Raw genomic sequence first — 14,871 nt, forward strand, 5'->3', positions numbered from 1 at the left:
GGAAAATATTAAGATTTCTGGAAGTGAAGAAAGTCTCTTTAAGAAAAAAGTTTAAAGAGTTTGTTAACATTTTCTGTCTTATTTCATTTCTGTATCAGTTGATATCTGGCTGTCCTTTTTATAATGCATAATGAAAACTTTACCATGTCTAATAAATGTATTCAGGTTTCATTGCTAAGGATGTGTTGTTCAAAATGCATGTTTAGTTTTTATATTGCAATTCCACCCTTTGCTTGGTTTTTAGTATGTATGGAAAGTTATGATAGGACAGTAGCAGTGGTGATCAGACAAATGGAAATGGTGGGGAGACAAAAATATACATGTGAAATAAACTCAGTATTTTAATAAAGAAAAATATATAAATCCACAAATATAATATATTTGTGATTTTATTTCTGGGCTCTCTATTGTGATCTATTGGTCTGTGTGTCTGTTTTCACACCAGCATCATACTGTTCTGATTATTATAGCTTTGCAGTATAGATTATTATAGCTTTATAGTATAGTTTGAAATTAAGAAGTGTGATGCCTCCAGGTTTGTTCTTTCTCGAGAGTGCTTTGGCTAATCAGAGTCTTTTGTGACCCATACAAATTTTAGGATTTTTTGTTTGTTTCTTTGAAAGATTTCATTGGAATTTTGATAGGAATTACACTGGATCTATAGGTGATTTGTGCTATATGAACATTTTAACAATATGAAATCTTCTGATCAATGGACATGGACTATCTTCCCATTTGTAACTTATTTTATTTCTTTTTATATAGGTCTTATAATTTTTTGTGTGTAGATCTTTCACTTCCTTGGTTAACTATATTACTAAGTATTTCATTGCTTTTGAGGTTACTGTAAATGGGATTTTACTCCCCCCCCCCCCCAGTTTATTGTTGCTGTATAGAAACACAACTAATTGTTTCACTGTTGATTTTGTATCCTGAAAGTTTACCAAACTTCTTTATTAGTTCATTTTTTTGGTGAAGTCTTTAGGATTTTTTGTATACAAGATCATGTTATCAGCAAACAAAGGCAACTTTAGCTCTTCCTTTCTGGTTTAGATACCTTTTATTTCTTTTTCTTGCCTACTTGTTCTGACTAGGTCTTTAGTACCAGCTTGAACAGAAGGGGTAATAGAGGGCACCTATGTCTTATTCCTATCTTAGAGGGAAATTTTTCAATCTTTCACTGTTGAGTATGATGTTAGCTGTGGGTTGTCATATATAGCCTTTATTATATGAGGTATATTTCTTCTATACCAATTTGCTGAGTGTTTTTTTCATGAAAGAATTTTGAATTTTGTCTAATGTTTTTTCATGTCTATTAAGATGAGTGTATGATTTTTGTTTTATATTCTGTTAATTTGGTCTATCAGTTGATTGATTTGTACATATTGAAACTATTCTTACACACCAGGGAGACATTTCTCTTGATTTCGGTGCATGATCATGTTTAATGTGCTGTGGAATTTGGTTTGCTAGTATTTTGTTGAGAATATTTACACATGTATTTATCAGGGATATTGGCCTGCAGTTTTCCTTTTTTGTAGTATTCTCATCTCACTTTGGTATCAGATTAATGATTGCCTAATAAAATAAATTTGAAAGTGTTCTCTCCTCTGCTTCCTCTTCTTCCTTTCCTCCTCCTCCTCTTCCTCTTCCTTCTTCTCTTCTTCTTTCTCCTCCTTCTCCTTCTCTTTTTTGGAACACTTTGAGAAACTATGGCATTAATTTTTCTTTAAATGGTTCATAGTATTTATTAGTGAAGTCATCTGGCCCTGGGATTTTCTTTGTTGGGCAGTTTTTGATTATTGATTAAATCTTCTTACTAGTAATTGGTCTGTTTAGATTTTCTATTTCTTTATGATTCCATTTTGATAGGTTGTATGTTTCTAGCAATTTATTTATTATAGTTTGGCCAATCTGCTGGTTTGGGATTGTTCATAGTAGTCTCTTATAATCCTTTGTACTTCTACGATATCATTGTAATGTCCCCTCTTTCATTTATAATTTTATTTATCTGAGTTCTCCCTCTTTTCTCTTGTTAAGTTTGGCCAGAAGATGGTCAGTTTTATTTTTCACAAAAACAACTCTTAGTTTCATTGATTTTTTTCTATTATTTTTCTATTCTCTATTTTAGTATTTTCTGCATTGATTTTTGTTGCATCTTTACTTCTAACTTTGGGCTTAGTTTATTCTTTTTTCTTTTTCTTCTAGTTCCTTAAGATGTAAAGTTAGGCCATTTATTTGAGATCTTCCTTTTAAAAATATAAGCATTTATTCTTGTAAACTTTCATCTTAACACTGCTTTTTCTGCATCCCATACATTTTGGTATGCTGTGTTTTCATTTCCATTTGTTTCAAGATTTTCTAATTTCTCTCTGATTTTATCTTTAACCCATTGATTTTTTAGGAGCATGTAGTTTAATTTCCATACACTTGTTAATTTTTTAGTTTTTCTTTTCTGATTGATTTATATTTCATATCAATGTGGTCAGAAAAGACATGTGGTATGACTTCAGTCATTTAAATTTGCTAAAACTTGTTTTGGATCTAACATATGATCTATCTTAGAGAATATTCTTCAGAAGAATGTGTCTTTTGCTATTGGAGTGAATGTTTTTCTTATATCTATAAGGTTATTTTGGTCTAAAGTATAATTTAAGTCAAATGTCTCCTTATTGGTATTCTGTCTGCATGATCTATCCATTCTAAAAGGAGGGTATTGAGGTCCCCTACTAGTTTAACATTGTTGTCTACTCAGATCTGTTAATATTTTCTCAATATATTTAGGTGCTCTGATATTGGGTACATAAATACTTACAATTGTTATATCCTCTTGATTAATTGACCCTTTTATTATTATATAATGATCTTCTGGATCTTTTGTTACAGTTTTTTACTTAAAGTCTATTTTGTCTGATATACATATAGCTCCCCCTGCTCTCTCTCTGTTTCCATTTGCAACATGTCTTTTTCTATCCCTTCCCTTTGAGCCTATGTATGTTCTTGAAGCTGAAGTGGGCCCCTTGGTCATCATAGAGTTGGGCCTTGTTTTTTTCATTCATTGAGCCACTTATGCCATTTGATTGGAAAATCTAATGCATTTATATTTAAATAAATTATTGATAGGTAAGGACTATTTTCATCTTTTAAATTGTTTTCTGGCTCTTTTGTAGTCTCTTTGACCCCTTCTTCCTCTCATTGTCTTCCTTTGTGAACTGATGATTTTCCATAGTAATATACTTAGATTTCCTTTTTTTTATGTTGTCTGCATCTAGTATAAAATTTTATTTACCCTGAGGCTGACATAAAACATCTTACACATGTAACAGTTTATTTTAAAATGATAACTAAACTTTGTTCAAGGACAAACACTACCCTTTTACTCCTCTAATCATACATTTTAGGTTTTGATGTCACAGTGTATGACTTTTATATTATGTATTCATTAACAAGTAATTTTAACTCTAGCTTTATTTAATACTTTTTTTTTCTTTAGCCTACAGTTAAGTAGTAAACACACCATCATATTATACTTTTGGAATTTTCTGAATCTGACTAAATACCTAACCTTTACCAGTATATTATACATTTTCATATGTTTTTAATTCATGTTCCTAATTAATGTCCTTTTTGTTACTCCTTTCAACATTTCTAATAAGGCAAGACTTGTGGCGATGAACTCCCTCAGATTTTATTTTTTGGGAAAGTGTTTATCTCACCTCCACTTGGGAAGGACAACTTTGCAAGGTAAAGCATTTTTGTTGGCATTTTTTCTTTCCCTTTCAGCACTTTGAATATATCATATCATTCTCTCCTGATTTGTGTGGTCTCTGCTGATAAATCCACTGATAGCCTTATGGGGATTCTCTTGTATGAGAGATTTTTTTTTCCTCTTGCTGCAATTAAAATTCTTGCCTTATCTTTGATGTGAAACACTTTTATTATAGTATATGTTTTAGAACATTGTTTTGGATAGAAATTTTAGAATGACCTATTAAGCTTCCTGAATTTGGGTGTCTAAATCCGTCCCCGGGTTTGTGAAGTCTCAGACATTATTTCTTATTGAAACTTTCTACCGCTCTCTTAGTCTTTTCTCCTCCTGAGACTTTTTGTTTTCTTTTTCTTTTTTCTCTTAATGGTATCCTGTAGGCTTTCTTTATCTTTTTTCTCTTAATGGTATCCTGTAGGCTTTCTTTATCTTTTTTCTCTTTTCATCCCTCTGATTTCGTAGTTTCAAGTGATATATTTTTGAGCTCACTGTTTCTTTCTTCTGCTTGGTTGCCGCAGTCTGCTCTTAAAACCCTTATTGACTTCTTCAGAGCACTCTCACTGTATTGTAGTCTTCACTTCCAAATTTCCTTTTGATTCTTTTATCTGTGTATTCTATCGCTTTGTTAAACCTCTCAATTTGTTCTTGTATTATTTTCCTGATTTCATTGTTTATCTGTTTTCTTGTAGTTCTCTGACCATCTTTTTTTTATTTATAATTTTAATTTGTGTTTACATAGATTCAGGTGTCCCACCAAATATATTTCCCCCCACCCCCTTATTTTCCTCGTCCCCCCATTCCCCTTCGCCCCAATGCCTTCCCCCCTTCCCTCCAGGATTTTCTGTCCTGTTCTCTATATCTGACCATCTTTATAATACTACTTTTAAATTCCTTATTTGATAATTTCTGGATTTCCTTTTTTTTTTTTTTGTATCACATACTGCAAATTTAGTGTGTTCTTTGGTGATGTCATGTTTTCTTAATACTTTGTGAGTCTCAATACCTTTGCATAGATGTCTACATATTTGAAGAAGCAGTCAACTCTTCCAAAGTTTATGGACTGACTTAATTAAGGAAAGGCCTTCACTTGTGTGGGCAGAGACAGTGGAGTGTGTTGTAACCCGGGTATAGTGGTTCGAGCACCAAGTGTGGGTGTGAATGGAAGTTCTGGGTCCTGGGGTGGATGTGATGTCTCAGTGATACAGACTGCTGGAGTTGATGACGTTCATAACTATGTAGTCTTGATAAGTACTATTGGGATTACCGTTGGATGCAAGGGCTACTGGTTCCTCAATATCACTTCCAAGCCGGCAGTGTTGGTGACTGGAGCCACTGGTGTGCACAGCAGGTGCTGACTACAGACATACACCTAGTGGTGGCGAGGGGGCAGGCAGCAAGGGTGGGGCCAAGTGTGGGTGCACTGGGAACTGCTGCATCCCCGCTGTCAGCATGCACTCCTGTGCCACAGAGTCTTGCCATGGGTGTGCAGATGGCAGGAGAGTTTGGTGACAGGAGTTGGGCTGGGAGTGTGCAAGTTCAGAGCTGAAGGAGCCAGCCTTGAGCGTGTGCACAGTGGTGGGTCAGCCACTGAGTTTGGGCTGGCATTTCACACACATGGCAGGATGTTGATCCCCAGCTCTGGCAAGGAGGGAAGGAGAGGTGTGGAGACAGAGACTCAGGCATCTGGAGTCTGTGAACTTAGAAACCTGTGGGGTGAGAACCAATGACATCTGCAGGGGTTCTGTTGCAGCTGTGCTTGTTTCCTTTGTGGCTAAAACTGCTAGGGTCCCCTGTGGAGGGACCGCACTGGGAACTGTGGTCATTTCTACTATGTGGTTGGCACTGCTGGCCCCTGCCCCGTATCTGTATATGTCAGCTTTGCTGGTCCTGGGTGGGGAGAAACGGAAGTGGATTCTCTGTGCGGTATCCTGAAAGGCTGGGGAAGCTGATCGCCCTCACTCTGCTCTCCCTTTCTCAGCAAGGGAAACGCTTTCTAGCTGGGCAGTTCCCTCTTGGTGCTGAGCAGTGCCAGCCTGGAGACGGTGGAATGATGCATGCAAAATGGAGCTTTTCTTTCTTTCCTTTGCATGTCGTTATTTGCAGGTGTTTATTGTTATTGTTGTTTTGTTTTGCTTCATGATGTTGCTGACGTTTCTTAAGTGGACTCCTGAGTTCTCCCGGAGCTGTTTTTGTTGATGGGTAGCTGTCTAATTATTGATTTTTATGGGGAAACAGAAGCTTGGGTTTCCTACTCCACCATATTAGTGATGTCACTTCTTAACATTGACATTTCATAGTGACTCTGACATGGAAAGAGTTCATAAAATTCAGTGCAAAATATTTGGGACTTAGAAAACAAACCTGAAGAGGTCATGAGCCTCTTATTTTGTCTCTGCCCTAAAAGATCCTTTTTTAGGTTTTGTATCTGTTGATATGTAATGCTTGGAATTTTTGCTTTGGGGAGCTCAGAATTTAGAACAGTTGTGGGTGAATGATGTTTCTTGTAACATCCCACAAGGATCAGATTTTTTAATGAAATACTGCTTTGATTTATTCGTGTTCTGTCTAAATGACTTCTACAAACTAGAGGAAAAATTTCTTCAGTGTAGAGGTTTTGTCCTCAAATGTTTTCCCCTACAGCATCTAACATATATTGTTTTCACAGTGGATGCTATACATATGTGTTGTTTTGACATTTTCTTCCCAGGCCAACTGATGTTGGTGAGGAGTGTCATTCAGTTGCTAAATTTTAACACCCAAATTAGTTTATCAGACTGCGAATTTAGTTGATGAAGTTTGAAAACTGTTTGTGGTTTTGTTATTTTATTGAGTATGGCAAATTTTATTTAAGGCACAGCAGGGCCTCCTTGATCGCAGTTATGTATTGCAGAAGTTCAGCGTGAAAGATTTATAAAATCTCCCAGTCCACTAAGAGTATGAACTAGACAGAAAAATTACCCAGTGAGTAATAGTAAATGTCTATGTCTTTTTTTTAAAAAAAAAAACTAACTTATTTTTTAGTTATAAGGAATGCATGCATTTTATTTATAATATAGCTTCAAAACTTAAATACGCTGCCCAGAATATCTTTCAGTTGCTATGGGGAGTTCTGTTATTCATCAATGTAAGGTTTCCTACTTGGCAGCATCATGTATTTTTGATGGCATCTGTGTTTGCTGGTTGTTGCATTTGCAGTGGAACTTGTATTTCAGCCAGTGGAAGAGGGAGGGGAAAAGAAAGCAAATTAAACTTGACTTCTTGGCAATGAAGCAATAGCTTCTTGTTTCTTGGACCCGTGTATTCCAAGAACACCAAACAACTACAGTGGTGTGCCATAGTTGCTCTACCTATAACTGGCCATTTTTGCATTATAATAAACTTGTATAATAATATTAAAACCCCAAAGTTAAAAACTAAATATTATGTCTTGTCAGTTGACATGGCATTTTTCAAGTGGAAACATGGGAAGTTAGCCTGTGTAGAATGAGGCTCGATTTATTTATTTATTTTAGCCAAAGGAAAATCATCATTAGCATTAATATCCTTGTATAAGCTTTTATTTATTAAAACAAATGAGAGTTTAAATGAACCAATTAAAAATTTTTCCCTCAACTTTTAAGAGAATACTTTTAAGAGTTTACTTTTAGTAAACTCAAGATCTGGGACATCTTTTTAAAAACAACTTTCAGTATGTGTTTTAGAGTCAGTGCACATTTAGCTCAATCCAGTATTCTAAACACATCTATATCTATCACATAAACCCGTGATATTTTATGTTCTTAAAGATTATCTTCAGGTATCCTAAGAAATACATTTTTAATATTAAGAATATAGATGCATCTTCTTAATATTGATTTTCAATATAAAGAACCAACAATTCCTTAATGTTGACATATTAAATTATATTTATTATAATTTGTAAATTTGTAGATTATGTTCATTATAATTGATGTTTTCATTTTATTTTATTTTTTTGAATACTGGCAATTTATGAGGCAAAATTTAGTTTACTAAGTTAACTTAGAACTTTGTGTATACACCAACTATGTTGCACAATTGTATTTCTGGATGTTGGAAGCTTATTATAAATGAATACAATGGCAGTGTCACTATGCATGAAACAGAAGGCAATATGAGCACAAAAATCTAATTAGATCTTGCCTTCAAGGAGCTTAAAATTTAGTTTGAAAAATAATGAGTAAGAATAAAAATTATGTTAGTATGAATAGCAAATTACTATCCTGTAGGTCAGGATAAGAGTAATTCCTATTTGCCTAGTGACTAATTGTGTTAGTGATGTAGGCCCTCAGATGAACAGGTCACTGCAGGTTGAGGGGTTCTGTGAAGACTTCAAAGATGAGGAGAGACTTGATCTTGATACTGAAATATGGATAGTTTTAGGTAGAGTACAGTGATACCTTAAGATACGAATTTAAGTTGTTTTGTAACCGAGCTAGTAAGTCAGTCAGCTCATATATCAAACTGCCAATACTGGACCCGTGCACCAATGCGCCAACTAGCGGCAGTTTCCTGAATCACGACTTATGTCTTGGAATTTCTCTCGGATCTCCAACAAAAATATGGACCGAGTCATAGCTCATATCTTAAAAAAACGTATGTTGGTCTGTTTGTATCTCAAGGTACCACTGTATTAGCATTCTAGGTAGGGGCAACAACTTATGCATCTTAGGAGAAAACCATCTTCTAGAAGCACAGAGTAGATCTTTTTGCTAGGATAAGTATTTAGAAAAGTAAGTGCAGTAGTCTTCCCTTACTCACAGGTTCACTTTGCATAGTTTTAGTTACATGTATTCAACTATGGCCTGAAGATATTAAGTGGAATATTCTTGAAATAGACAATTTATAAGTTTTAAATTTCATGTCATTCTGAGTAGTGTGATGAAATCTCATGCCATCCTGCTTAGAATGTGAATTGTCCTTTTGTCCAGAGTACCCACACTGTTTACGCTCCTCACCCACTAGTCACTTAATAGCCAATGGTATTACAATCTTGTTCCAGGAACCCCCCTCCCCACCTTTTTTAAACTTAATAATGGCCCCAAAGTGGAAAGTAGTGAGGCTGGCAATTTAGATATGCCAAAGAGAAGCTGTAAAGTGCTTGCTTAAAGTGAAAAGCTGAGTATAGAGTGTGGTACATACAGATATGTGTGAGTATAGAGTAGGGTACATACAGATATGTGTGAGTATAGAGTAGGGTACATACAGATATGTGTGAGTATAGAGTATGGTACACACAAAATACAAAATAAGGTATTTTGAGAGAGAGAGAGGGATCAGAGTCACATAACTCTTATTACATATATTGTTGTAATTGTTCTACTTTATTATTAGTTATTGTCAATCTCTCACTGTGCCTGATTTATAAATTAAAGTTTATCATAGGTGTGGATATATGGGAAAAAACATAGCATATATAGGGTTTGATACTATCCATGGTTTCAGGCATCCATCAGAAGTTTTGGCATTTATCCCTCAGAGATAAAAGAGGACTACTATATAGAGGAATAATGGTGGAAAGTGTTACTATATTAAGACAAATATATTTTTTTTAGCAGTTAGTAATTTACAAGGAATTTCTATGCAATGCTCATTTCATCTTGAGCGTTACTATTTGGGAAATGGCCAAATAGGAACAAATGTAGGCATAGGCTTCCATGCAATTCTAAAGGAAAAGAGAGAATGAGAGAAGGGAGAGCAGAAAGGGACTAAATTTAAGGCCTATGAAAATTTTGTGGATAAAGGAAGAAAAAAATAGTACAGAATAGAGGACTAAGGAAATGTTAACAGTTACAGAGCAATAAACATTGAAGGAATGAATGATATTACATACTTTATCTCATTTCATATTCACAATAATCCTAACCTAATTTAAATGAGAAAGTGGCAAATCAGGAAGATAAATAATTTGCCCACAGTTACCTAATAAATGGTGAAGCAATGATGAGTTAAAGTAAGGTCTGTAATAAAGTTCATGTTTTTCCTCAGCATTCCATCTCTCTTAACACTCAGGATGTCAGGAGAGAATCAGAAAAGGGTGATAATAATAACAGTTAAAGGAAGAGTTTCAGCAAGAAAGGGCTCTGCATTAGATGTGGCAGGGAGATCAAGTGAAATGAGATTTCAGAAGAGATCCTTAGACTTGCCAAGGGCCATGAAGGGCCAGTTTTAGCATCCAGAAGAAGCAAAGCTATATTTGTTGGAGTTAAGGAGATGTGTTTGTCTCTTCCACACAACAGTTGTGCTTTATGTTGTTAGTGTTGTGTCTTGTTCATCCCCGCCCAAACCCCCCGCCCCGGTACCCTTAAGTCTTAGCACAAATTTTTGCCTGCAGTAGGCACCAGACTGAGCTCTTACAAGTTCACGACTGATGTTGATTGCAGGTCAAAAAGTCTTGAAATGATCAGTCTAAGGTCCTGGTGGCTATTGAAGGTCCAAAGGGTAATAGCACTCTGAGGGGTGGGTGATCCATAGAAGAGTTGATGATTTGAAGATGGTGGTAAATGAAGACAACATGGGCATCACTGTTGGAAAATAAAGATGGGTAGTGTATACATCACCAAGATCTGCCTCTGGAGTCCAATGAGAAAATTGGGCCTCCCACCTCTCCCTACTCTGGCACTTCCTGTTGTAGTGGCTGTGAGCCACTAATGCCACCAGAATACAAAATTTTAGATGACATGGGGTCATAGAAATTTTGGTCTATCTTAAATAAATGGGAACTTAAATTTTTCTTGTAGTCCAGAGTTGGTTTTACATGCTGATTTTTCCTAAATTGATTTGTATTCCAGTTTGGTGGTGAGAGCTGGCGTCTGTGTGTCTGCCTACTCCACTGCCATCTTCTAATCCCGGGAACTTAAATTTTTAAAGAATTTACTATATAAAAATATATTAATGCTCCTAAAGTGTTTTTTTTAATAGATGAAGAAAAACATTTAGTATAATTCTATATCCTTTTATAAATTTTAAAAAAATCAATGAATAATGTGCAAATAACATGAACAGATAATTTATAGAAGGAGGCACTTGGCAAAAATACAGTTCAATAAATATTTATTGAATAAAAATCAAGCCATGGGAGAAATCTAAGCAAAGAAACAGGAAGTAGCCAGATTTAGCAATAGCCTGTATGTCACACGGTAAGAATCTACTAAAGTGCTGTTCATATTGAATAACATTATCTTTTTTTTTAATTTTTATGAGTTTATTTGATGAATAACATTATCTTATTAGTATTTTGGTTGATGTACTGTAACAGACTTGAGCTGATGGGTTAAAGAGGTAGGCAGATTGATTCAGGTGAGAAAAACAATGAAACTATGGTGGGGATTAAAGAGATACAAGAAAACTGGCAGTTTTAAGAAATATTTAAAAGTTAAAAGTAGTAAGACAATGAAATAGATGTGGCAGAAGGTAAGGGATAGCAAAGAGCCTAGGAAAAATTCTATTTTACTCAATCCCGTGTGTGCTACCTCAATGGTAAAACATTTGATAGGAAGTAAACAATGGACAACACATGCATTTATTACAAATTCTTGAAATAGAGTTCGAAAATCTACTTATAAAAATAAATTCTAAATGTATTTTTTATTAAATAATCTATTTTTAGAGGAGTTTTAGGTTTACAACAAAATTGAGAGGAGCATATAGAGATTTTCCGTATGCCTCCTTCCCCTTATATATGCATAGCTATCACCCACTAGAGTGGCACATTTGCTCTCAAGAATGAACCTACATTGAAACATTGTTATCACCCAAAGTCCACAGTTTTCCTTAGGGTTCACTCTTGGACTTGCACATTCTATGGGTTTGGACAAAACTATAATGACATATATCTATCATTATAATGTCCTATAGAATATTTTCTCTGTCCTAAAAATCCTCTGTGCTTTGCCTGTTTATCATGCCCCCATCACCAAGCTGGCAACCACTGATCATTTGTCTCCATAGCTTTTTCTTTTCTAGAATGTATTTTCTTTGAAACTGAAGCTACATGGAGTTATGAAGTTTTGTATTAGTCATATATTTAATACCATCTATCTTCCAAACTAGAATTAAAAAATAAGAAAATTTTGATAAAAAATTTTAAATTGCTTATCAGTAAATGTTTCTTAACATAGTCATATCAAAAATAGTTGAGGGGAAATAGTTTCCTCAAGTGTGATTGAAAATTCTTTTAAGATTTTGGGGAAGAAGAGAAAGAAGGGGCCAAGATGGCCGGGTGCTGAAGAAGAAGCCAGTTTGTGCAGAGAGATGAAGAGAGAAGATGTGCAGATGGGGAACAGAGGGATTACAATGAAATTCTTCTTGTTTTTAGCTGTGGCTGCTTGCTTTCTGCCTGGTTTGCTTGTAAGAGTTTGTGAGGCAAAACTACCTGTGGTTTTATATAATGAAGTCCAAACTGGTTCAACAACTGTACAAGCAGAGATTGTTGATTTGCATAACAGCCTCCGGAGAGAAGTACTTCCTACAGCCAGAAACATGCTGAAAATGAGTTGGAGCAAAGAAGCTGCACACAATGCAGGAATGTTGACAAAGTATTGTGACTTGATAATGAGCAATGCACTTAAGAGGGGAATTACAAATACTTTTTGTGGAGAAAATATTTATTTGACATCTTCTCTTACCTCATGGTCAAATGTAATTAAAATCTAGCACAATGAGTCTAAATACTTTAAGTATGGCCAGTGGACACCAATGGATGAGGACAAAACAGTTGATCATTACACTCAGGTTGTTTGGGCTACTTCTTACCTCATTGGCTGTTCTGTGTCACCATGCTGCAAAAGAAAGTTGTCACCTGAGTATCTCTATATTTGTCACTATTGTCATGAGGGAAATGAACCTGACAAAAAGAATGAACCTTATAAGCAGGGAAAACCATGTGAAGACTGCCCAAATAACTGTGAAGATAAACTTTGTACGAACCCCTGCATCTACTATGATGAATACATTGACTGTAAGCTACAAAAAAGAATTCTTGGATGCAGCCACTCAGGAGTTCAACTACAGTGCAAAGCCACTTGTTCATGTGTCACTGAGATAGCATAACTATTGTTATTTACAACTCTAATGTGCTGTTAAGGAAATATCTGCTGGGTTATATTATTGACTTTATGTTGCTTTAGTTGCTTCTGCTGAAATTCATTTGGTTTTAATTATACTGTACTGGAGATCTTAATTAGCAAAAATCACCTGCCACCCACTCCTGTCCTGATAAATCCTGAAGTAACTTTGTTTTACACTTTCTTACTGCTGGAATGAAAGGTCCAGTTCCACACCAGCCTCTTATTAAATCTTCAGATTTATAGTTCTCGGGTTGACATAACTCCACTGATGGTATAACTGGGTCCCTCTTTCTCTGTTTTAACTCCTTCCCCTCCTTTGTCATGTCTCCAACCAGCCTGAAGTTTGTCTTCTCTGTATAACCTACGTGAACTAATAATTCTTCACCTATGAACTTTACTTCCAGTTATTAAAATAATTTTAAAAAAAAGATTTTGGCCATTAGATTCATGGTGTTGAAATAAAAAACAATACTTTTATTAATTTTATTGAGAGAACTCAGAAAGGGTAGGCATTATTTAATATTTCTCTTTTGCATCAGGTAACACAAATGTTGATTTAGAGATTCTTTTTTAAAATTATTTATTCATTTTAGAGAGAGGAGAGAGAAAGAGAGAGAGCGAGAGAGAGAGAGAGAAGGGGAAAGGAGCAGGAAGCATCAACTTCCATATGTGCCTTGACCAGGCAAGGCAGGTGTTTTGAACCAATGACCTCAGCATTCCAGGTTGATACTTTATCCACTGTGCTACCACAGGTTAAGCTTTTTTTTTTTAAGATTTTTTAAAATTAATTTTTAGAGAGAAGAGAAAAAGAGAGAAAGGAGGGAGAGAGGGGAGAAGCCTGAGGCATCAACTTAAAGTAGTAGTTGCTTCTCATATGTGCCTTGACTGGGTAAACCCAGGGATTTGAACCAGCAATCTCAGCATTCCAGATTGATGCTTTATCCACTGCACCACCACAGGTCAGGCTGATTTAAATAATCTTTTTCATAACATAGCGTTTGATCTGTGTATAATTTTATATTAACTGTAGAGAAAAAAAGAAGTTCATTTCAGATATATAGAAACTTTATAAAGATTCTAACATTCAGTTTTCTATGATATATGGAAATGCTCTTTCAAAAATGTTAAACATTTAAAAAAACTCATTTAGTAACATGAATATATATACTGAAAAATGATCAATGTTTTCTGCTTTGGTATTGCTACTTACCCAGATTTGTTAGGAAGGTAATCCATAGAAATTCTATTTGTGCACATTCAAATTTGATTTGATTTAGAATGTCAATTAGGAGAGTCTAGAAAATATGAATAATATAAATAAAATAAAGAATACCATTTTGTGGCACAAATGTAAATGAAGACATATTACAAGGTTAATAAACAGTTTCATTTAATTTTAGGCTTTAATGCAACACTTAAAGTATTGCTGTGGCTCAACTAAGTTATTGAAATGGGTAACAAGGGAATGAGTAAGATTACTAGCATTGTAACAAAGCCCTGAAATGAAATGTCGCTTGGACAATAGCAAACTGGCTCTGTGCCAGGGAAGGGGAAAATATTAGGAACACAAATATTCCGTCAACATCTTGCATTTGAAAATGAATAAAAGAAGTAAATGTTATCTTAAACTTATTAGACCTTCATTTCTAAAACAAATGACAGAAGAGGATCTGGATTTTTTTTGAGTAGGAGCTATTGATCCCTTTCCATTTTAAGAATAGATATTTTCTATATTAAGACTTTCTTCGTGCATTTAAAGATCAGGTTAAAGGGATTAAACAAACAAAACAAGACAGCAAATTCATAGACACAAACAACTCTGTGGTGACTACCAGAGGGAAAGGGTTTTGGAGGGAGGCAGGAGAAGGGTAAAGGGGTCTGTATGGAGATGGAAGGAGCCTTGACTTGGGGTGGTGAACGCACAATACAATCTACAGATGGTGTATTACAGAATCGTATGCCTGAAACCTATATATTATTTTAACCAATGTCACTCCAATAAATTCAATTTTTTAAAAA

The 14,871-nt window shown here is 35.0% G+C and overlaps 1 pseudogene; it reads left to right on the forward strand.

The window, feature by feature from the left end:
- The first annotated feature begins 12,058 nt into the window (after positions 1-12,058).
- On the forward strand, positions 12,059-12,835 carry LOC136398100 (cysteine-rich secretory protein 1 pseudogene; annotated as a pseudogene).
- The last annotated feature ends 2,036 nt before the right edge of the window (positions 12,836-14,871 follow it).

This window comes from Saccopteryx leptura, chromosome 3 (genome assembly GCF_036850995.1).
Source record: "Saccopteryx leptura isolate mSacLep1 chromosome 3, mSacLep1_pri_phased_curated, whole genome shotgun sequence".
NCBI classification, from domain to species: domain Eukaryota; kingdom Metazoa; phylum Chordata; class Mammalia; order Chiroptera; family Emballonuridae; genus Saccopteryx; species Saccopteryx leptura.